Raw genomic sequence first — 26,005 nt, 5'->3', positions numbered from 1 at the left:
GCCAAGCTGGTTTACGAATTTTAGTACATAATAATGGGGCTAATGATTGCCCCTTATGTAAGCTCTATATTGCCAAAGTTCCTCTATTGAGTCAATGCCTGCCATATAGAAACCCACAACTGACACCAAGTCTATATCAATAATAAGAGCATCCATCTTAAAATGAATATCTAAAACAAATGTGTTTAGGGTTAAAATCAATGATAATCCTGCAACCCTACTCTATCTTATATTTAATAAATATGTTCAATCCCATCTTTTGTGTACAATTCTTGTAGCACCATGTGGGTTTTAGATTGTTTGGTTTATGTAAGGACAAAATGCCCTTCTGGTGTATGATGTACTGTGGTTAATGGGATGAGAAAAACCCTATCAGATAACCCTGAATACTGCTGAGATTATATGAATCTGTAGTGATTATATACCATACATAACTGTAGTGTTGCAACCTCCCCTACCCTCGTAGGTCCCTATTTTAACAGAAGAAAACCCCACCCACCTACCTCCCTGGTTACCGGTGGTTTTGTTATTTCCTTGGTTTTTTGAAAATAAGGTTCTGGTTTAATATTTCTTGTTCGGGGTTGTGTGGGAGGTTGAGGCTTCCGCATCTTCCAGGGTGGCCGCCCTGGCCATACCCTAAAACGGATCCTGCAGGTTATATTGATTTCTGACCCTGCTACTGGTATGAGCCACATTTTTTATGGCCTTGCCTGTGGCTGGTATCATGCTCCAAAATAGGCCCTTGCGCTGGCCTTGATGAGCCCCAGTGTCTTGGCTTAGTCCACACACGGTTTTTATTTGCAAATGGTAGCATTTTTGGGGTCCTAGTGCTGGCTGAATGGCCGCCTTCCACGTGTAGTTCAGGTTATATTGCATATTATTAAACAGATCTAGTGCGTCTTGATGGTCTTTGGTTACCTACGTTTAGTCCAGGGTGCTGGTGTGTGCTATGATGCCTTCCGTCAATCCCTTGAAGGTTCTCTGGATCTTGAGGTCCTGGTTCCTGATGTTCGTCCATATGCTGCCAAATGCATTGGTTTACACTGGGCACCTGTAATGCCTCACCGTTGCCAAGTGGCAGATGTCTGGCCAGTGTTTGTAAATTTTTCTTGTTGGCGTTTGTGGCCAGACATATAGTAATACTATTGCCATCCTGGATCCAAGTCTACCCATGTTTGACTTGGCTAAAGTAATCGGCCACCATGTCCAGCAGAGTCCCTGCTGTGTTAGGATCATGGGACGCTGTATTACCAGGCTCTGGCCCATCAGGGTCCTGCCTACTCTTTTTTATAGAGTTAGAGATCTCTAGGGTCCCACACGGGGTACCCATGTGGGGCTAAACTGCTGCCCACTTGTCTTTTGTTCTGCGGACCCCTCTTGCAGGTCAGCCCAGAACTGACCCACAGTGCTCCCCTCTGATGGGGTAAAAGCATTGTGCAGCCCTCAAAGAGGTACTGCTGTGGTTTTATCACGTTGGAGCAAGGCTCCATACACCGCTTCTTCCCGCTCCAGCCCTCTCGGGCACTGGTTGCCGGCGGTTTTATGCAAAGTCGGACCCTTCCGAGTCCACTACCTTGTTTGATTTGTGTCTAGCCTACCGCTCGGTCACATGGATCTGGCCGGTGCGGGGCCGACATCGGGCACAGCTGATCCCACTACGGTTGATCCAAGTGCCGCTGGCTGCTGCTGGCTGCCCGCTGTTCCATGGTCCTCCTTCTCCAGTTTTGTCCTTCCTTCCGTGAAGTGGATATGGCCGGTGTGGAGGATAACTGGCACAGCTGCTTCCATCTATTCCTTTAACCTGACTTCAACGCTCTCAGCACTCCTGGCTGCTCCTTTATCTTAGACCCCTGGGACCCACCCCCGTACTGACGGTACTGGTCCCTTATGGTCGTTGCAGCCGGTCAACCCCACTCTAATGCCCTCAATTCTGGGCACTCCTACTTATATGGTCCTTAGATAAGGGACATATAAGACATTAAAACTGATGATAACAGCTACTATAGTTTTTATATAATATATATAGTCCCTAGATAAGGGGTGTATCAGATATTAAACTGATAAGAACAGATACTACACTTGATCTTAGCCAAAAAGCCGAGAAGCGATTATTGTAACTAAAACCCCGCTGGGACCGATCCTGGTACTCACATACTGGTCCCTTGTAGTAGATTGCAGCCAGTCAACTGCAAAGTCCTTTGCTGCCGAGAAATGAACTTTCTCACCATGCTGGAGCGAAGTTGGGCACAGGTGTTTTTCCCCCTCCGGGAATCGATGTGCCCATGCTGCTCCTGCCGTTGCCAGCTCCTCACGAAGTGCCAGCTGCCACTGCTGCTGCCGCTGCCGCTCCTCCGCGGTTCTCCCGCCGGCCTTCTGCACCTTACATGGACCTGGTCCATGTCTGCACCTAGAAAGGTAAGTTGAAGGAAACGCAGGGTCTCTTACCTGCTGTTCCCGACTTTCCTTCTCCCGCCGGTGACCGTCGTTCCCTGTGTCGGGTTCGAGCCGCTTGGACCGACCCCGGTGTTCACGGGCCTGGTCCTTCGCGGCAGTTCCGCAGCCGGTAACCCCGGCTGTTCCTATAGATCCCCTGGACCCTGGTGCTTACCTTGTGAACAAGGTTTTCAGCCCGAACGTCCCGTTCTGACTCCATAAGTGCCGCTGCACTCGCTGAGCGTTTCGAGCCCCGGTACCGCTGGTCCGTGCTGTCTGTCCCGCAGCCTCTGTGCTGGCTGCTAGCGACTGGTCCCAAGCCAGTCTCGTTTGAGACTGGCATAGGGACCTTTTTTACTTTGCTTCCCGCCCGGCCGAGAGGTGAATTTTGCCGGTGCGGGAGCAAAGTCGGGCTCAGGTTGTTCCCCTCCAGGGAAACTCGTGCTGTTGCTGCTGCTGGCTGCTCGCCCTCCACGGGTCTCCCCGCAAGCTTTCCGCAGCCTCCTAAAAGTAAGTAGTAAAAAGGAACGCAGAGTCTCTTACCTGCTGTTCCCGACTTTCAAATCTCCCGCTTGGGGAACGCCGTTCCCCCCTGTGTGACTCGTTGCAATGCGTGTAGCGATATGACACGCATGCGTGGAAGCGGGCTTCTTCACGTAGTCACTCACGTGACTCCGAAGTAAAATCCTAAATTTTTTTAACTGTACTGTTGGAGATTCTTTAGTACTGCAGTATGTTAAGTATGCACTCCTTCCCAACCTTCTCAAGAGCATTTAGGTTGATCATTAAATGTTAACAGGTCAGCAGTGCGCACATTCTACAAATCAATAAAAATAAATGTGAATCTCAGAGCCCATAGCCACACAGTTGACTTGCAACCTCTCCCCTCTGGTCATCAATTGCTTGAGCTCAATTTATAATGAAGAACATATGCAGGGGAATCAGAAGAAGGTCACATGGTCCCTCAAGCTTGCTTCATCATGTACTTAGGTTGCAGCTGATGAAATCAAGGCTGACGAACTCCGTGTCAACTAACTCGACATGTCATGTGTTCATATGCATTCAAAAGGAGATTAAGCACATGTTGACTAATCATATGCTAATCCTAGGCGGTGCTTTTCCACTTCTACCTACCTGCTACCTCTGATTAATGCTCCCCCAGTGGCTGCCATTTGAAGTCAGGTTTTCAAAATCCTGATTAAGTTTGCATGGAGCCATATTCACATTATTGGATATAAAATATTACGTGAACCAGCATAATCTAACATTGTAACACTATTATAGTTGCATCTTCCTAACTTGACTACCACATCTGAAAATGATTTTAATCATCACCTTCAAATGACTGGATTTTAAATCAATGGAATAACCATATAATAACCATATAACAATTACAGCACGGAAACAGGCCATCTCGACACTTCTAGTCCGTGCCGAACACATAATCTCCCCTAGTCCCATATACCTGCGCTCAGACCATAACCCTCCATTCCCTTCCCATCCATATAACTATCCAATTTATTTTTAAATGATAAAAACGAACCTGCTTCCACCACCTTCACCGGAAGCTCATTCCACACAGCCACCACTCTCTGAGTAAAGAAGTTCCCCCTCATGTTACCCCTAAACTTCAGTCCCTTAATTCTCAAGTCGTGTCCCCTTATTTGAATCTTCCCTACTCTCAGTGGGAAAAGCTTTTCCACGTCAACTCTGTCTATCCCTCTCATCATTTTAAAAACCTCTACCGTCCCCCCTTAACCCTCTGCGCTCCAAAGAATAAAGCCCTAACTTGTTCAACCTTTCTCTGTAACTTAGTTGCTGAAACCCAGGCAACATTCTAGTAAATCTAAAAGCATGTCTAAAAAAAGTGAAGATTTTTACCATATGCCACTTTGTGACCTTGCACCTCAAATGAAGATTAGTTTTAAGAGATGCGTTGAAGTTACCCGAACAGGATTGGTTAAGAGAAACTCGCTATGGCAGACAATTCAGACTGGGGATTGCTGATAGTTTTGTGATTCCTCAGAACATAACAGTTCAATTTTAACACCGCAATAGAAAAGCATTTTGCACAGATACATTTCACATCTCAAATTCCTTATCCTTTTATTCGGGTAATAATGAAATAATCACACTAAAGAAAACCTGGCAGAAACCTTTTCAACACATTTCTGCGATGGCTGGGGCACAGCTCTGTGGAATGTTGTTTTCAAGGAAGAATAATCCAGCCCATTCATCGCCTGTTTGGAGAATGAATTGGCTGATGCATTCTTTCTTGGAACATTCATCATGATATGCATCCATCAGCTCCACTTTATCAGCCTTCTTGTAATCTCCCTGTCTGATCCTACCAGACCACAAATGATCATGGTTTGTTGGTGGAGGTCAAAGCTCTTTGCCCAGTGCAACTCAAGGTCACCTTTTACAGCTGTCTGCAACCTCCTCCTCAAAAAGGGAGCAACTTCCCAGCTACTTCACCGCAGCCACCTTTTGGGACAAAGATTGCTTGGACACTTGCAAACTCCTTCTGAACATCAGAACGCAAATATTCATGAATTATAATATTCATCAACAGCAGTATTCGGTGGTTTCTGTCTATGCTACAATAGATGTTCATACCTACGCCGTCAGATGCTGCAAAATGTATGCGGGTTTAGATTAGTTTGGTTTAGAGATACAGCACAGAAACAGGCCCTTCGACCCACCAAGTCTGCGACAACCAGTGATCCATGCATACTAGAACTATACTACACACACTAGGGACAATTTACAATTTTACTAAGCCAATTAGCCTACAGATCTGTACGCCTTTGGAGTGTGGGAAGAAACCGTAGATCCTGGATAAAACCCACGCAGGTCATGGGGAAAAGGTACAAACTCTCTACAGACATTACCCAGTCAGGATCGAAAGACAGCATCTCTACCGCTGCATCACTGTCCCGCGGTTGGCATTGGTGCTGACATTTGATTTGATGGGCTTCAACTTCCACACAAAGCTCTGTGCAAAGCTAGAGCAGAACTCTTGCAAGCTCCACAACATTTCATGGTAGACAAAAATGCTGGAGAAACTCAACGGTAGAGATAGCTGAGGAGGCATCTATGGAGCGAAGGAATATGTGATGTTTTGGGTCAAGACCCTTCTTCAGACTGATGTGGGGGTGGTGGGGGGGGGGGGGGGGGGGGGGAAGAAGAAAGGAAGAGGCGGAGACAGTTGGCTATGGGATAGCTGGGAAAGGAGGGAGAAAGCAAGGACTACCTGAAATTGGAGGTCAATGTTCATACCTCTGGGGTGTAAACTACCCAAGCAAAATATGAGGTGCTGCTCCTCCAAGTTGCGGTGGCACTTACTCTGGCCATGGAGGAGGCCCAGGACAGAAAGGTCGGATATGGAATGGGAGGCGGAGTTGAAGTGTTGAGCCACCAGGAGATCAGGTTGGTTAAAGCAAACTGTGCGGAGGTGTTAGGCAAAGCGATCGCCAAGCCTACGCTTGTTCTCTCTGATGTAGAGCAGTTGACACCTAGAGCAGCGGATGCAATAGATGAGGTTGGAAGAGGTGCAGGTGAACCTCTGCCTCACCTGGAAAGACTTCTTGGGTCTATGGATGATGTCAAGGGGGGAGGTAAAGCAACAAGTGTAGCATTTCCCGTGGTTGCAAGGGAAAGTGCCAGGGGTGTGGGTGGTTTGGGTGTGAAGGGACGAATTGACCAGGGAGTTACGGAGGGAGCATTCTCTGCAGAAAGCCAAAAGGGGAGGAGATGGGAATATGAGGCCAGTGGTGGGATCCCGTTGGAGGTGGCAAAAATTCCGGAGGATTATCTGTTTTATGTGACGGCTGGTAGGGTGGAAGGTGAGGACAAGGACGACTCTGCCCTTGTTACGAGTGGGTGGATGGGGAGTGAGAACAGAGCTGCGGGATATAGAAGAGGCCCTGGAGAGGCCCTAGTCGAAGAGGGGAACCCCTGTTCCCTAAAGATTGAGGACATCTCTGATGCCCTAAAGCCCTCCGATCCCCTTTGTGAGTCCCACAACATTTCATGTTGGATTTCAGGCATGTCAAAGCATCTTAATACAAACATTTCAATCTATTAATTGTCTTATCAGAGTTTTTATTTGTACATAGAGATCAGGCATGACTCTAACCTGCTTGTTTGTGAGTTGTCTTTTCCCAGTGCTTAGTTGTAGACCTCCAGTGCTTGACTCTGTATTATCTACAGATGCTGCTTTTAAAACATAGATATTGAACAAGCTCTTTTTACTCTTTGCGAAACATCGGTATTTGAGGTGGTGGCTGTCTGTGGTAGATTGGATTATGAGTGCCTTTCTTAATTTCTTCTTGGTCAACAACTAAAACCTGGTCAGGTGTGAATTTCTAGGTATCTGAGATATTGACACAAAATTAATGGTGAAGGAGATGTGTGCTTAAACGATTTCCATCTAATGAATCCACACATCAGGCCAGTCTCAATTCTGACCCCAATGACTGTGTGGCATTGGTACGTTTCCCCTAAAACCCCAAATGGGTTATTTTCGCAAGTGCCCCAGTTCCTTCCCACTTACCAAAGATATTTGCTAGGCTAATTGACAACTGTAAAAATGACGACTAGTGTGAGAGGAGAAACAGGATGAAATTAATGGGCTTGTGAATGAATGGATTACAGGGAAATAAATAGGGACTGGGGTTGGCAAGATTGCTGCGAGAGCCCCCATTAACCCAAAGGGCCATGATGACCTCCTTCTATGTCCTGGGGGAAATATATACAATATGAAACTGAAGAGATTGCAGTATGAGGGAAAGCAGAAGATAAGCAGGAAGACTAGTGAGCTGACCGCCATGAGATGACTATAATTGCTGCACTGCAGTTGGTTGTGGACTCTGTCACCATTGCTCCATTAAAAACAAGCAACCACCAGTTCAACTCACTGAGCCTGGGCACATGTTAACCGGTTCTTGCCACTGTGTGCCAGCACTCTCTGAAAAAGAGGGAACAAATCTGTGGCAATGTGTTTGGATGAGATACTTTCCAAGGTATCATATTGCTGTGCATCAGTGACATGCTGATGTGGTGGAGCGATGCCAAGTTTCCAAAGATTTGGTAGGGCATGTGTAATGTTAAGCAAGAATCATGATTGGTAATGGATGTGAACCTTCTTCTCAGGCTGGACCATAGGCCAAAGATGACCGGACTCCAGCTCCAGTACTGTGGGACCTGTTGGTGCTTGATGGAATGGATGGGTAGAAGCTTTGAGATGTTAGCTTCTTCTGATGATTGTGCATGACCTCCATAGGCCCCTTTCAAGGGGGGCTTGAAATACATTTCCAAATATTCCTTCTCCATTTTGAATGGTCAGAGCTTTTCACAAATCAGTGATTTCAAAGTGTTTCCCCTGTCCTCCTGTAATTCCCTTGTTCAGAGGTAAGTGGCTGTTTTGGGATCTGGGGTCAGGTGTATGGATGCCACGGCACACCAAGTCGAAGTGTCAGGTGATCTTGTCTCTGAAGGGCAGAGGTCATTGCTGCTTGGTAGATCCAGAACTTGGCATTAAATTTGAGGTTACGATCTTTAAATATTCTTTTCCACCGCTGGTCTGATGCTGGATTTCTGGGCACAGTGGTAAGTTTCATCATCAATGCCTTCCTGCTGAAAGGCAGTTACTGACATGAAATGTGATCCATGTACTTGTATCTGAGAAAAACATGGCAGGCACACAGGCCAATGTTCTGGACGAGTCCACTGATATTTGAAATTTGTAGCAGGACACAATGTGGTGGTGCAAGTGGGGATGGCCATGGGATCAGGCTGGAGTGGCTCTGGATGAAACAGGTAGTGATCTGGAAACAGTTAAAGGGCAGTGGAGTATGGGTGTACACTGTCAAGCTGCATGTAGTTGTGATGGCCAGATGTTGGCAGATAAGATGCACAGACAAACCCACTTAGAAGTCAATTTTTATTTTATAAGATGCTTCATCTAGGTCCTTGACACATCACGCCTGATGTTGATCTCTTCAGTTACATTCTTCCTTAGTGAGTAGCAGATATGACTGTCAATATCAATTGGTAGCTGCAAGAGAGTGAAAATCAAAAAAACATTATTTGGTTTAACAAGCATGCTGGCCTATGATACAACTGAAAAGCAGCTTTGTTCAACCTAATTCCTAAAAAAAGAAAATAATTGGCCTGTCCCACTTAGGCGGCTTTTTAGTTGACTACAGGAGACTATGTGGTTGCCACATGGTGCCACATGTTCACGGGTAGTCGCCTTCATGGTCGTGAGTAGTTTCCTCAGACTCGCATCAAGTCGAAACGGCATTCTGGTCGCCGCTAATTATTGAACATGTTGAAAAATTAGCAGCGACCAGAATTTTGACGCCATTTGAGTAGCGAGGTCCAGTGGTAGTGGGTCGCCAGGAGGTCGTAGGTTGTGGTAGGCTGTCGCCAGTGCTGACCGGTCAATTTCATTGGCTCATTGGGAAAAAAATGCAGTAGTATTCAGAACCAAGAATAACTGACGGGCAATGTTAATGTCCGTCGAGCTTCACAGCCGTGTGTCTCTAGCTTCTAGTTGTCTCCACTCCTTCTCCCCACCCCATCTCCACGTTATCCCCCTTCTCCCTCCCCCTCCCCCCCTCTCACCCTATTTTAAAGGACATACATGACCCTTCCCGTACCCTGTGCTTTCACCGTCTTATTTACAGCGCCAACCTTCCTGTTCATCGTGGTGTGTGACTGTATCACATTGGGTTTGCACCGTGTGAATTTCACTCAGACAGCGCTCCCCCACCTGCATAACTGGCTGGTGAAGTGTGTTGTGTGTGTATGTGTTCCACTCTGACAGTCGCCGTTCCTGTCGCCGGTTTTTCAGCGACCTGCTACGATTGACAGTCACCGGCAGTCGCTTGAAAAATCACCTAAGTGGGACAGGCCCATCAGGCATACATGTAATAATTGTAACGTTTTGAGATTAGATCATGAAGCAACATTTCTCAATTTAACGGAATAATTTTAAATGCCTTGACAAGTTTGATCACATGTAAGAGAACGCTGAAGGTTGTCCCTTGAAGAGAGAGATAAGCCAGTAAACTTTGTTTGTCATGCAGCTAAACCTCTGGGATTCCTGGGCCCTAGATTTTAAATGGCTCAGCTGGAATGGGGCTAGCTGAGACTCTCATTTGTTAGTCTGCCTTGGTCCAAGTCTTGAGGGTGAGGATAATTTATTTTGCACTATGAATCAGGTCAGAGGCACATGGGTGAAAGCTTGTTTCTTTTTTTTTGGCACTAACATTGAACCTGCAACTACAAGTAGCATAATGCCACTATATTTATGAGCCAACATGTTCCAGCATAAGATTCAATACTCCAAAAGAATTTGCAATGCTCCGTTGGTAGCTGCCAAGTGGAATCGATTGGAACAATGTCAGGAGTGCCAAGGACATAAATCCTTTGAAAAAGGTGCTATCAAAGTCAGCGTGGAGTTCGAATGAACCTAAGCCTTCACAGAACAGACCAGGAATAACTGTTATAAAAAGAGAGATTTGGCTTTTTTAATGGAGCTGTTTAGATTAAGGGATGACCTATTGGAGAGTTGCAAAACTATGAAGAGTCTTAAGAAGGTTTATTCTGATACTTCTATTGGTCAATCTGCCAACAATTTTAAGATAATTATAGAAAAAGGAATTGCAGGACAGAATATATATTTTAGACATAGCAAGGATTTATGATTGGTTTATTGTATTTTAACGTTGTTTTTTACCTGCTTTTAAATATTTATTTATACTGTTCCATCAGGGACTGGATTGTTTTGAGTGTTATTATGTGTGAAACGTTTTAAATTTCATGTGCGTTGCTCCGCTATTCCCTGGGAAACGTCTTTTCATTTTGCACTGTACAACTGTTGCTTGCAAGATAGCAATAAAGATTGATTGATTGATTGATTGATTGATTGATTGATTGATTGATTGATTGATTGATTGATCGATCGATCGATCGATTGATTGATATTACTCAGCTACACATCCTAAATAAAAGAATTAATAAATTGCTTGATAACAGACTTGAGATATATTTACTGGTGTGTAAACATGTAGGAAAACATAATGGGAATACAAGTTCATGTGGAGAAAAATATGGTGTGGAACTTAAAAGACCAAATGCTTGCACATTCTGTGATTACATTGCGAAGGCAGAAATATATAGTTTTGATGACATAAAATATAACAATTACTTTTACAGTAACTCTCTTCCATGAAATATATAATTGCATTCTTGATCCGAGTTTGGTGGTCAAATGGATATACGATCACTGAAAATACAAGATAGATTAAGTAATTGAAATGCATTTTTATTTCTCAGTCGAGATTTCTAGTGAATTCTGCATGTGCCAAAGGCTATATTTTCTCAGTGTAGATTGGTGACCAATATCAAGTATTTTCTGCTATTTGTTTCAGTGCAAGAGATTGCATTTTTATTCCTTTCAAGCCTACATTTCCAATGTTGCTTTAAAAAAGGGGTTGTTTTTTATTTGTGTAGGAAGGAACTGCAGATGTTGGTTTAAACCATAGATAGACACAAAATGCTGGAGTAACTCAGGCAGCATTTCTGGAGAGGAGGAATGGGTGATGTTTCGGGTTAAGACCCTTCTTCAGACTAGTCAGGGGAAAGGGAAACAAGGGATATAGATAGTGATGAAGACCCGAAAGGTCACCCGAATTCCTTCTCTCCAGAGATGCTGCCTGTCTCGCTGAGTTACTCCAGCATTTTGTGTTTATCGTTGATTTTGAATTCATGAATTTTTCCATTTGCAATTCAGTTTTTAAAAAGACATTTAAAATTATGATGGCCTATTTTCATTTGCACTTCTGATGTATTGAGATAGTTCTGCACAAATGAATTGTGTTCTGTGAAAGAAAATAGTTTTGTCTGGCATGGCTTGAATTGTACTGGGAAGTCACTCAGACTGAGTAGCAACAGCTTCAGGTGGTAGATCACCATGGACGTGATTTTGGGCCATTCAGACTGCATTTTTGTCAAAAAACTTTGAACTGCTTTAATCAGAGAACCTTAAAAGCAGTTTAGAAGGATTAAAATAATGTATTTTATTTATTAACATTATAGTGATTAAAGCAAATAAAAAATATTTATATATTTAAAACATTAGTGATACAATCAATATATAATATGAAGGAAATTGAAAGTGAAGATGAAGATAAATCATTTATATGAACATTCCTTTGCAATCACCATTGGCAAACTCATTCAATTGAAGGAGAGGTACTGGCTAGTGTAAACCTAAGGTACTCAATGCGAATTGTTTCCAAACTCTCAGCTCAGGATGTTCATGTTAACACCAGAAAATGCTAGAAATAGCCAGCGGATCAGACAGTATTTGTGGAGAGAAAAGAGAGAGTTGGTGTTTCAGATCAATGACTTTTGATCTGAATTCGGAAAATGAAAACACATAGCATTTTCACAGCTTGATGTTTGCGTTGAATGGAGGTTGCATATGATGCAGTGAGAAGGGAAATTGGCGTTGGTGCAAAAGTAAGAAAGAAGAGGGAAGTCATGGAGAGAGCTGACCTGTCAGAATCCTGATAGAGTAGTGATGAGGCAGAGGATCATGTCTGTTGGTGGAATCTTGGTCATCTTGTTGGTATTACAGTGGATGATCTTTTGAAAATGGAGGGATGGAGGGTGTAGTTAGGGAAATCCCTGTCCTTGGTCTGACAGGAAGAATGAGGTGAGAACTGAAGGGCAGAACATGAAACAGAGGACATCTTTGTTAGCTACATTAGAGGGGAGGTGCAAAACAAATGGAAACACCAGAAAGTCTTGCCATTAGAACTGATGCGATGGGTTCATTGGAACTGGGGGAACAGAACGGACGGAACCTTCTCGGGAACAGGCTTTAGAAGTGACATAGTCCGTGCAAGTCTGATGCCTTGTAATGGATAGGATGTGTGCTCTACCCCAGCAGCATAGAAGCAAGCAGCATAGAAGTAGTTGTGCTGGAAGTTGATCTTGAGTTCATCTTTGACATCCCTGCTGCGGTGAACAGAACCAGTGATTGGGCATAAGTTGACAGAGTGGGCCTCAAAACTGATATTCAGTTGAGCCATTAGTTAAGTACATTTAAGGCCATTGAAACTCTAGAGATGACAACAAACCTATGATACAGTCATTCTTTGCATTCGTAAAAAATATATATTTTTTTGTTGATTATTGAACTATGTTAAATTACATTTACAAGTTCTCAGAAAATGAAGAGTTTATGTCAGTACACAGTAAGACCCGTGGAGCAAACATGCATGGTTAATAAATGGCACTTAACCTGTCATGTAAATACCTCAAAGTGTGTAACCCCTATCCATGACATTCAATGGTCTGTGAGCTTGCCTGTTATTTTTTGTTCCGAATGACTATGTGATAGGTGTTGGTTTTTCATAGTCTAGAAAGCAAATATTAATTACATATTTCAACATCAATGGAATGGAATTTAAGTAGTTTTAAAATACATAATGGAACCTTCTGTAAATATTTCTAAACAGGGCAATGATAGTTAATAACTACTGAATTAATCAAATCGCAGCATCAACTTGTACACTTCATCTGTTCAAAAATGTTTCAAAAATATTAAATCCATAAGATTATATTTTCATCATTCCTTTATTCCCCCACTTACTTCATTCAATCACCGTTTTACTTGTTGTTTAGGATATTTGAAGGATTATTTGTAGGATACGTAAAGATCTACTTTGTACTCTCTAAATTTTCTGTCTCTGGACAATTCGCATCCAAAATGCAACCTTCAATACATAACCTGCTAGAGGATATGTGGACAGAATCCAGTGCCATGCAAATGACCTGAAGTTTTAAAAACCTGCAAAAACGCAATCTGTTTTTACCATCAAATAACCTCAGGAACTCATAGCTAGAAGATCCCCAGCGATTTATGTGAAGATTTAAAAGCTGTTAGGGAAGCATGAAATCCTCCAGGATGGGAAGGCAAGATAAAAATTGGGTTGAGACACGTCTTGTTCCTCGTTTCTCTCTCTTCAATATGTTTTATTTATTTCAAATTGTACAGCAGTTGAATTTTTTTCCCTGAGCATGTTTATTTAAGAACACTCACTTTCATCTTATGCATTCACAACCTAGAATGAAAGAGCACACCGTCCTCACCTTTCTAAACAGCACTTGCATAAATATCCATTGCTTTTTCTGCCCCAAGTGCATTAAAATCTCCAGAGAGGAATCCTATTGCATGGCTTTTTTTCTGTGCTTATGGTTGATCACCACCTGATATTGTAAATTTAATGAATCAGAACATGGGTGAAATCTCTTTCCCATCAAGGTATTTTTGATTTAAAAGAATAATTTTTTTTTTGGCCTAAAGCCAGGAAGCAAAAGAAGAAAATGATCCGATAATTCTTTTGTATTGACATTTGCAAAATGTATTATTTAGACTTATCATGATGAAATTGCTCTGACACTTGAATGCAAACATTGCCAACCTGTAGTTGCATACAGCTGATATTTTTGGTGTATAGAAATGACGTGTGCCAGCTTCTCATGTAATAATTGATATTATTTTGATGTTTGAATATATCTAATAAAATTGAATTATTGGTTATTGGTTAGCTTATGATTTGATAATTCAGTAATATCCACTTATTCTAAATGTGCTTTTTAGTAGAGGTTTAATGCTGCACACAAACTATAATTGCCCAACAGCAGGCACTGTAATGGGTCTGCCCCACTTAGGTGACTTTTTATGCGACTGCAGGACACTATGCAGTCGCCACATGTTCGCGGGTGGTTCTGAGGAGTTCTTGCTTTCTGGGAACTAGTTGAGGCCTCATTATGGTTGCCGCAAATTTTTGAACATGTTGAAAAATTAGCGGCGACCAAAATGAAGCCGCCATGGAGAGTAGCGACAATTCACGTGCCATAGGTGGGTCGCCAGGAGGTTCTAGTGGGTTGCCTGGCGGTGGAAGGTTTCCGTAGGTTCACATAGGTTGTAGCCAATGCTGACCAGTGAATTTCATTGGCTCATTGAAAAAAAAACGTAACCAGTAGTTTTCAGAACCAAGGATAACAGACCGGTAATGTTAATGTCTGCCGAACTACACAGCTGTATATCTCTGGCTTCTTAAAAGTTGTCTCCATTCCTTCTCCCTCCTTCACCCCCCTCTCCCCCTACTCCCCCCTCTTTTAAAGGACTTACCGTATACTGTGCTTTAGCCGTTTTAATTACAGTGCCAACCTTCCTGTTCATCACGGTGTGTGTCTGTATCACCTTGGCTTTGCACCGTGGAATTTCACTCAGACAGCGCTCCCCCCACTTGCCCAGTCCTCCGCCTGCATAACGGGCTGGTGAAGGAAGCGATGTGTGTGAATGTGTGTGTTCCATTCTGACTGTCGCCGTTCCAGTTGCCGGTTTTTCAGGCGACTGTCAGCAACTTGACAGTCACCGGCAGTCACCTGAAAAATCGCCTAATTGGGACAGGCCCTTAAGACCTCAGAATATTCACCTGGACACAATGCTTGATCTAACACTTTCTAAGCCATTGTGCTTCAAAACGTTTCTTAAACATTTGGACGTTAAAAAGCAGCATGAAAACCCAGCTTGATTTTCAAAACCAGTCTGACATTAGAGCTGATTCTAAAAGGGAGGCAGAGAAGGTGCTGGCAAAAAGTTCAGGGAGATCACAGTTGCAGAGAAACTGCTGATCCCGAGGCAAGGCCTCATCAGTTAAATGCTTGACTGGTGTGCAAGGTCATCAGGTCTCCATCAGTTGCTGCTGGGAGTCAGGCAGTGACAGATGGAGGCACGGGTCATGCTGGCACAGAGTACAAAGCTCGGTGAAGGAAGGATCACAGAATGGTGGCAGCACAGGATCTGTAAGAAAGGGATAGTTTTATGTAGGAAAAATCTAGGAAGTTCCACTCCCCACCCTCTCTCCTTGGCCGTGCAAATTCTTTCCTTTCAACTGCTCGTCAGCTCTCGTTTGATTGCTGTAAGTACATCTGCCTCCACCACTATTCCTGTCATTGTGTTCTTGACTCTAAAAGCTTGCTGCTGGAGAAGTTTTTCACATGTCCCTTTTGGTTCATTAGCTAATTACCTCCATTTTGTACAACAATGAGTAAAAATAAAAAAATATAGGAAATACTCAGCAGGCCATGCTGCTTCTGTGCAAAGAGAATCAGAGCTAGGTTTCTGGTCAACTGCCCTTTTTCATGTACTGTTTCTCTTCCCACAAGTGCTGCCGAACCTGCTGTGTGTTCCCTGCATGTTCAGATTTCCACACAGGCAGTTTTCCTGATTTTATCTTCATTTTATGTCCCCTGGCTTTTCAACCATCCACCAGTAGTAGCAGTTTCTCCCTCATTATCGTTTCAATGTCCTTCATGATTTAGATTCCGTCAATTCCCCATACACCATTCCAAGGAGAACAACTCCAGCTTTTCCTGCCTATCCATATCAGTAAAGTCCCTCATCTATGGAATAATTTCAGTAAGTCTCTTCTGCAACCTCCCTAAAGCATTTCGTAAAGTTTGACAATTAGAACTGGACATTCTTAGTTGTGACCAAACCCATGTTTGATTTGGTTTAATTGTGACTTCTTTGCTCTTGTACACTACACTACAATTTATAAAGTCCAGAATCCCAAAAGTTGTTTTAACCACTTTATCAAGTTGCCTTACAATCTTCAATGCAGATATACAGTTTTTTTTTATTTTTCTCTTTTAAAATTGTGCTTTCCAGTAATTTAACATTTTTAGGAATTAAATTTAATCCGAATGAAGTATTAGGGAAAGATGGGCCAGGAGGAGCAGCCTCATGCAAGACTGGGTGGGATATGGATCATGTGCAGGCAGATAAGATTAGTTTATCTGGGCATCATGTTCGGCACAGACATTGTGGTCCAAGGAGCCTTTTCCTGTGTTGTAGTATTCTATGTTCTATAAGGTTAGGGCAGATTGAACTTGATCTGACCAGCACAAATGTGCTCCTTTGCTGCTATTCCAAACTCCCTCCCATTCACATTCTCCCCTCACTTTGGATTCTGGCTGATATTATAAATAAGCTCCTGCTGATTTCATCGGATTTGAAGCAGAACTTCTTTGTATGTCTGGCCAGAAGACAGTAAAGGGGCTGTCCCACTTGGGCAACCTAATCCGCGAGTTTAGAAGAGTGTCTTCAACCTTCAAGCTCGAGGGCACTCGCCTGGAAAGCCTTGAGCTGGATCGACCGTCCGCGATGAAACCGCGAGCTGGATCGACCGACCGCACGCACACACACACACACACACACACACACACACACACACACACACACACACACACACACACACACACACACACACACACACACACACACACACACACACACACACACACACACACACAGACAAATACATCGCAAAGGCAGGGGACAGGGAAAGCGGGGGGGTGTTGTCTGAAATTCACACCCGCGATGAAGAGGAAGGTAAAACGGCTGCACAGTAATGGTAAGTCCTTTAGACAATGTGGAGGGGGGGGGGGAGAAGGAGAGAGGCGGGGAGGCGGGGAGAGAGAGGGAGAGAAGGGGAGAGAAGGGGAGAGGCGGGGAGAGAAGGGGTGAGAAGGGGAGAGAAAGGGAGAGAAGGAAGGGGAGAAGAGGGGGAGAGGGGGAGAGGGAGGGGGAGGGGGAGAAGGAGTGGAGACATTTTCAAGAAGTATAATAAAGTTTAGTGGGCATTTTACCCACCGGTAGGTTTTCTTTGGTCCTGAAAACTCCAATGCGCCAATTAAAATGCCCAGTCAGCGAAGGAGATTGTCTACGGCTGCCCTCGACTGCCTGTAACTAAATAGTGATCCCACTCCACTGCACTACAAGTTCAAAAGAACCATGCCGACCAAATTTTATTCGCGGGAAAATTTTCAACATGTTGAAAAATCTTCTGCGACCTAGCTAGGGTCACGAGTACTCGGGAACTTCCCTCGAGCATGAAGGTGAGTTCCAGTGACCTCATAGGACCTCCTAGGACCACGTGTCGACCATGCTGTAAGTTTGAAGGTTGATGACACTCTTCTAAACTCGCAGATTAGGTCGCCCAAGTGAGACAGCCCCTTTAATATTGGGATACAGTGAAGACTAAATGGGATCAGAGTGGGAATGCAACTGGTGTCATTTTAAGTGCTTTCCCACACTTGGCCTCTGCCAGGTTGAGGCATTTAACATCAGACCTTAGACCCCTGCAGCAATACCAAAATAGCCTGCTGGCAGTTCAATTGCAAACAAATTTGATGTCCTGTGATCCAAGAATGGCTGAAGTTTTGGGGGAGGAAGAGAACAAAAGATAAGATAACAACTTTCTCTCTTTCCATTGTCAAAGGGGTTGCTTAATTTTGATTGATCAGAACAGGCTGCCCTTGGTTCTGGGTGAGATTTTATCTTAATGTCTTGAACGGAATGAGTAATAGGGAGAGAAGTGTAAGGGCGATCCAACCCAATCTTTCCAAAGTGTCAGTTTTAAATGCACAAAGGACGAGATGCCACATCAAGAGATCCCACATGTCTTGGGTAAAGCAAAATTGGCTGACAGAATCAAACCTTTACTTTCGTTTCACTGAGAAAACAAATAATTAGTTCAGTTTGCTTGCATTTGATGTGCATTTGCCTTTTCTTACAGACTTGCTTCCCTTTCTTCCCATTATTCCTAGTTGTGTATTTGACAGGAGTTGCAAAGAAATATTCTGACGATGACACTGAGCATGATACAATAAATACAGGCAGATGTAATGAATGAATGACAGGCACATGTCAACAAAGTGGTTAATGTTCATCTTTGCTGCATTTGGTAACTGGTGAATTTGGCAATAGATGAATTAAGAGCCCACAGTGTACAATGCACACAGAAGAAATTATATTAAATACTTTCAAATTTGACAAATCTGAATGTTGCTGTAAGTTTCAATAGGAATTGTTGTATGTATTCAGCGTAAATTGTCATGTGGCATCTATTCATCCTTGCAGCTAAAACTGATACATTGGCAGGATTGGATTGGATCATACTATGTGCCATAAGCAGCTGGAGTAGTTTGGAGTAGACTAATGTTAACCCCAGTCACAATCTACATCTTTTGCATATCTTTCATTCATTGTTTTTTTATCTCTCCACATCATCGTCTTTCTCTCTCATTTCCCTTATCCCTAATCACTGAAGAAGGATCTTGACCCGAAATGTTACCCATTCATTCTCTTCAGAGATGCTGCCTGTCCTGCTGAGTTACTCCAGCTTTTTGTGTCTACTTTTGGTTTAAACCAGCATGGTAAACCAGCGTCCAACACATACATCCTTTGTAAATGTTTGTTGGATTGCTGTGAAGTTTTCTCAATTTTTTCACCAAAGAGTGGCACAAACAAAGGGACTATAAACTATTCTGTCAGGAAAGACATGGTTAATTATGTACAAAATTCATCTATCCTTGTGGAGAAAGCCATTCCCTCTGCCAGTGCAATAATGACTAAGCAACAAGAAGCAGGATTGTGGATGAGGTTGGGTTAGGTCTTGGAGATTTAGAAAGTTGATTATGTGGGTGGCAGTGGTGGAATGTATTTAGGGGTATGAAATGATCGATTTCAGTAGTATCAATTCATTTCATTTGAACAAAATCCATTTAGCCATTCTATTTTTAGATATGATTTACACACTTTACACGTGAAAATGTTGTGTTATGGCCATGCCTCACAGTGCAAATCCACCTATGAGTGATCCAGAGTGAAAGAAAAAATCAAACTCGTGGTTTTCTATGAGATTCCAAATTTATGTTCACGAGTTTCAACAAGTTCCCACGTGTATGTCTAAGTTTGCCGTTTACTTCTCATTTCTGCGATGTACCAAGTTCCTCTCCCGAGTTACCAAGTTCCTCTCCCGTGTTACTCTTGAGCCAACAATGACTACCAACGTGTGGAAAAATCATCACATGGATAAAAATGATGTCATGCAGTTTTCTTTTCACTATAAAAAGCCTTCCATGACCATGGACAGAATTGCCCCGATGATCAGCTTCTCCATGTCTCTTATTATTATATTAGAAATGTCAAGCATGTTCCTCGCTGGATATCTCTTTGAGTGAGCTTCGTCAACATGTTTAAGTGGTTACTTTGTGGCCGCATGGATCAAGCTCACGCAGCTTAAATTTGTGTTTTGATTCTGTCAATGAACCTCACAGTGTAATATTATATAAGCAAAGATTCCCATCTGTTAGCCATCTAGCAACAGATGGGGAAAGAGCCTTGGTCAGGCTGGTAAAGTGAAGGCTCCTGCAGGGGTTCCTGCTGTGGCACTGGGGAATTAGTGGCGGAATCTGCTGCTGTTGGAATCTCCATGAGAACCAGATCGAAATATGGTGGACGTACATTAATTCTGGTATTGGAGTATGATCATACAGGTGCCGCTGGGATCGGTGCCTTCACTAGGATCTTCTCCAGATAGTAAGCTCCCGTCCCAGCTGAAAACGAGGTGGGAAATGTGTTGGAAATAGCCATGGAATCATAGTCATGCAGGACGCTAACAGGTCCTTCGGCCCATCTCATCCATGCCGATATAGATGGCGATCCAAGCTGGTCACATTTGCTCGCGTTTGACCCATATTTATCCAAACCTCCCCTATCTCTGCCTCAGAGGGCGGTGGAGGCAGGTTCTCTGGATGCTTTCAAGAGAGAGCTAGTTAGGGCTCTTAAAAATAGCGGAGTCGGGGGATATGGGGAGAAGCCAGGAACGGGGTACTGATTGGGGGTGATCAGCCATGATCACATTGAATGGCAGTGCTGGCTCGAAGGGCCAAATGGCTCACTCCTGCACCTATTGTCAATTGTCTATTGTCTATTGTCTATCCTATTTACTGCCAGGAGTGGTGATGAAGGCAGAGAAGATAATTGCGTTCAATAGGCTTTTAGATAGGTACAGGGTAGTGCGGGAAGATTTATGGGTCGTGTACAGGTAGATGCGATCAGTTTGACTTGCCATCATGATCGGCACAAACATTGTGGGCCGAAGGGCCCGTTCCGTTGCTATACTGTTCTCTATTCGATGTTTTATGTATCCATGTTGCTACCCATTTTTTTTTTAAACACCTTTTACCTCTACCTGGTTGAGAAAGAATACTGTGGCATTAGCAATGTTGGAAGAAATCACAGATCTGAATTACAAAAGCAAGATTATTTTTGATCGCGGGACAACTTTTGTGAAGGACTCTCCGTCATCAAGAACACAAAGTACTGGTGTAACTCAGCAGGTCAGGCAGCATCTGTGGAGTGAAATGGACAGGCGGCATTCCGGGTAGGGTCTTCAAACCCCAAACATCGCCGATCTATTCCCTCCACAGTTGCTGCCTGACCCGCGGAGTTTCTCCAGCACTTTGTGTTTTGTTCAAGTTTACAGCATCTGCGGTTCCTTGTGTCCCTGTGATTAGGTCTTGTTGATGGTGATCTCAGTAGAAATTAAAATGGAGCAGGCATGGAACTCAGCCTGTTTTTGCAGCATTGCGCAAAGGCAAGATTTGCACCCAAGTCTCTCCTGTGGAAAAGAAAACACACATTGTTATAACGCGCCGAGTTTATTTCATCGCTGTAAGTGTGTTTGCCGTCTTCCCCTAATAATCCGCTGCTATCTGTGTTCGAGAGCGAAAACTTGCAAAGGGCAGGCATGGTTCCTCACCAAATTTTACTCGCGGAAATTTTTTCAACATGCTGAAAGATTTTCTGCGACCTAACTGAGGCCACAAATATTCGGGAACTTCCCTTGAGCATGAAGGAGAGTTCCAGTTACCTCATAGGACCTCCTAGGACCACGTGCTAACCATGCTGTGAGTTTCAGTCGAGGGAAAACTCTTCTAAACTTGCAGATTAGGTAGCCGCGGTGGGACAGCCCCTTTATTGTGCCAGTTGTTCTGTCTCCTCCGCCTACAGAAAAGTAATGAAAGGCGTCATCCACTGATCAGTGGCTAGGTTGTTTCACCAGATTTCATTACAAGCTCGGACAAGAGAGCTAATTTCCAGTGGTGAGGTGAGATGCTTGTACTGTACGTCAAGGCAATGTTTTAAAGGAAACTATCCAGAATGCTTAGTACATTTGACATTCTGCAAATTGAAAGGAAAACTCTCCACTGGCAGAAAGCAGACACAGCATAGAAGAAAAGCGAAGGTTTTTGGAAGCCAATTATCTCAGCCCTAGGGCATCAGGTAGTGTTTGAGGTCTAATTATCTTCATCTGCTTTATAGATGATCTTACCTCCATCTTAATGCCAGAGGTGGGAATATTCTGTGATGATTGAACAGTACAAAACCCTCAGATCACAAAGGAGTCCGTGTCTGCATTCAATAATCAAGCTTGGGCTGATAACTGGAAAATAATTTATGTTGTAAAAATTTGCCAGGCTTTAATAAAATTAAATAAATGTGTCCAAACACTACACCACAGCCCTTAACTATCCCACAACCCCTTCTGAACTACCCTATTCAATAACACTTAAAATACCTGCACTGGATGGACTCTTATCCCTGAGATGGCTCCTTATCTCCTCCAAGGGGTGCCACGTGGTGGAGGCCAGGGCGCACTGGTCGACGGGACCCTGACTGAAGGTTTGGCGGATGTCAAACCGAGGGCTCGGTCATCAGCGTGACCGGGAGGGAGCTTCAAGAGACATTGGTCGCGGTGACCAAGGCCAGTAGGATGGGTAATGCCTCCAACGCCTTTAAGGTTGGCATCAGGAGACTCCCCTAGGACACAAGGATGACCAGATAAAGAGAGGGACATTGGTCGCAGGAACTGCTCGAGTATATCGAGCGCGCGGGCAGACCCGACTTTGGATTTTGGAATTGGTGGCAAAACATGGTGGCACCTTCATGTGTAATATGCAAAAATAATTTCTTTTTTTTAAAATATTTATTTTTATTAGAAGCAATTGTACAAAAAGAAAATGATCGACATAACAGTTGTGCAATTTTCGTTCTGCTTCAGTTTTAGCATTTTATAAACTAATAACTAGATCGGAAAAAAATAAAAAGGAAAAATGGGAAAAAAAGAAGAAAGGGATAAAAAAAGAAAGAATTTCAAGAAAAACACGTAAAAGAAAAAAAGAAAATGCCAGAACTAACGAAGGTGTGAAAGAAGCAGAGATATATCCCACTACCCGTACGTACTCCCGTGTGTATGGAATATAGGACAAATAAATCACCATTGGATAGTAGTAGTTCCGGAATATAGGATGCGCATCAAGTCAAGTTAAGTTTATTTGTCCCATATACATACAAGATATGCATTGAAATGAACGTGGCAATAGAAACATAGAAAATGGGTGCAGGAGGAGGCCATTCATTGTGATCATGGCTGATCATCCTCTATCAATAACCCATGCCTGCTTCTCCCCATATCCCTTGACTCTACTAGCCCCTAGAGCTCTATCTAACTCTCTCTTAAATCCATCCAGTGACTTTGCCTCCACTGCCCTCTGTGGCAAGGAATTCCATAAATTCACAACTCTCTGGGTGAAAAAGTATTTTCTCACCTCAGTCTTAAATGACCTCCCCTTTATTCTAAGACTGTGGCCCCTGGTTCTGGACTTGCCCAACATTGGGGACATTTTTTCTGCATCTAGCTTGTCCAGTCCTTTTATAATTTTATATGTTTCTATAAGATGTCCCCTCATCCTTCTAAACTCCAGTGAATACAAGCCTAGTCTTTCCAATCTTTCCTCATATGACAGTCCAGCCATCCCAGGGATCAATCTCGTGAACCTACGCTGCACTGCGTCAATCACAAGGATGTCCTTCCTCAAATTAGGAGACCAAAACTGTACATAATACTCCAGATGTGGCCTCACAAGAGCCCTATACAACTACAGAAGAACATCTTTACTCCTATACTGAAATCCTCTTGTTATGAAGGCCAACATTCCATTAGCTTTCTTTGCTGCCTGCTGTACCTGCAAGCCAACTTTCAAGTGACCAGTGTACAAGGACGCCCAGGTCTCGCTGCACCACCCCCTTACCTAACCAAACCCCATTGAGATAATAATCTGCCCCCTTGTTTTTGCCACAAAAGTGGATAACCTCACATTTATCTATATTATACTGCATCTGCCACGCATCTGCCCACTCACTCAACCTGTCCAGGTCACCCTGCAACCTCCTAACATCCTCTTCACAGTTCACACTGCCACCCAGCTTTGTGTCATCCGCAAACTTGCTTGTGTTGCTCCTAATTCCCTTTTCCAAATCATTAATATATACGGTAAACAGTTGCAGCCCCAACACTGAGCCTTGCGGCACTCCACTCGCCACTGCCTGCCATTTTGAAAAGGACCCGTTCACTCCTACTCTTTGCTTCCGGTCTGCCAACCAATTTTCTATCCATGTCAACACCAATGCCTGCGGATTGTGCAAAAACAACAGAACAACAGAACAGAATAGAATAGAACCAGTATTTACATTTTAGAAAAAATAAATAAAAAAGACACAACACAACAGTAAATTAGTAAATTAGTCCCTGGTGAGAGAAGAATTTACAGCCCTGATGGCCTGTGGGAAGAAACTCCATCTCATCCTCTCTGATTTCACAGCGTGACAGTGGAGGCACTTGCCTGACCATAGTGGCTGGAACAGTCCATTGCTGGGGTGGTATGGGTCCCTCATTATGTTGCTGGCTCTGGATCTTCACCTCCTGGTGTATATGTCCTGCAGGGGGTGAGTGTTCTTCCCATAGTGGGTTTGGCCGAACGCACTACTTTCTGCAGAACTTTCCTGTCCTGGGCAGAGCTGTTCCCAAACCAGATTGAAATGTTGCCGGACAAGATGCTTTCTACGGCCCCAGAGTAGAAGCACTGAAGGATCCTCAGAGAGACTGAATTTCCTCAGCTGCCTTCCCTTACTCACCAGTGCGGCAGTGTGTGTTTTCCATGTCAGATCCTCTTTGATGTGGACTCCCAGGTATTTAAAGCTGCTCACCCTATCCACAGTAGTCCCATTTATATCCAGTGGGCTGTACTTCCTCGGATGTTGAGCCATTCTAAAGTCCACAATCAGCTCCTTAAGGGGCCATGCCACGGGCGACTTAATCCGCGAGTTCTGGCGAGTTTGCCCTCGACATACTTGCAGCATGGTCGACACAAGGTCATAGGAGGTCTTTGTAACTTTCCTTCATGCTCAAGATTAGTCCCCGTGTACACGAGACCTCAGCTAGGTCGCTGCGTATTTTTCAACATGATGAAAAATGCCCGCAAGTAAAAAAAGGTCGCCATGGAAAAAATCAATACTTTTTTTACTCGTAGGTTTAGTCGTAGTAGGTCATAGTAGGTCGGCATGTTAGTCGTAGATAATCAAAGGTAGTCGTAGATAGTCTTCATAATAGTTGAAGGGAGGTCAAAGGAGATCGAAGGAGGTCGTCTTCACTCTCCACTATTCGGTATCCAATTTTCCTGAAGTTAGTCGTAGCTAGTCGTAGCTAGTCAAGGCTAGTCTTCAACAAAGTCGAAGGAGGTCTTCTACATAGTCGAAGAAGGTCTTCAACATTACATTTTTTCAAACTCTCCTAAACTCTTCCAAACTCGCCAATTAGGTCGCCCAAGTGGGGCAGCCCCTTTAGGTTTTCTGACATTCAAGAGGAGGCTGTTGTCCTGACACCAGAGTGCCGGATCAGCCACCTCCTCCCGGTAGGCCTTCTCATCGTTATCGGAGATCAGGCCCACCACCACAGTGTCATCAGCAAACTTGATGATGGAGTTGGAGCTGAACCAGGCCACACATTCATGTGTGTACAGGGAGTACAGTAGGGGGCTAAGGACGCAACCCTGGGGGGATCCTGTGTTCAGGGTGAGGGTGTTGGAGGTATGTCTCCCCATCTTGACCACCTGGGGCCTGGCGGTTAGAAAGTCCAGGACCAAGTCACACAGGTGAGTGTTCAGCCCCAGTTCCAGCAGCTTCACAGCAAGTCTGGTGGGGACTATGGTATTGAAGGCTGAACAGAAATCAATGATCAGCATCCTCACATAGCCCCCTTTGGCTGTCAAGGCGAGAGAGAGCGGTGTGCAGAACCTGGGAGAACGCATCATCCGTGGATCTGTTCGGATAGCATGTGAACTGCAGAGGGAGGCAGGTGCGAGGGAGGCAGGCGCAGATGTGGTTCTTGATCAGCCTCTCGAAGCATTCCATGACTACCGAGGTGAGGGCCACTGGTCAGTAGACATTCAAGCCAGTTGGAGAGGCATTATTTGGCATTGGTACAATGGTGGATCTTTTGAATCAGGCAGGGACCACGGACTTGGCCAGGGAGAGGTTGAATAATGTGGTGAGCACTGGAGCAAGCTGAGTAGCACAACACTTTAGTACTCGCTCAGACATACCATCTGGGCCTACAGCTTTCCTCGTGTTCACACACGTTAGAGCCCTTCTCATGTCGTGCTCAGTCACCGAGAATGTGTGCACATCCCCAACAGTGGGCTTCCCTCCAGCCTCGCTAGACAGTGCACTGGCAGTGTTTTTGTTAGCTGGCGAGCTAGGAGTGATGTTGCCCATCTCTAATCGTGCATA

The 26,005-nt window shown here is 44.0% G+C and overlaps 1 pseudogene; it reads right to left on the bottom strand.

Annotated features, from left to right (window-relative positions):
* Positions 1 to 2,001: 2,001 nt before the first annotated feature.
* LOC129702429 (U2 spliceosomal RNA) lies at positions 2,002 to 2,109 on the bottom strand (annotated as a pseudogene).
* Positions 2,110 to 26,005: the final 23,896 nt, after the last annotated feature.

Source organism: Leucoraja erinacea, chromosome 12 (assembly GCF_028641065.1).
Source record: "Leucoraja erinacea ecotype New England chromosome 12, Leri_hhj_1, whole genome shotgun sequence".
Lineage (NCBI taxonomy): Eukaryota > Metazoa > Chordata > Chondrichthyes > Rajiformes > Rajidae > Leucoraja > Leucoraja erinaceus.
The sequence above is the reverse complement of the archived record's forward strand: the minus strand, read 5'-3'. Positions and strand labels throughout refer to the sequence as shown.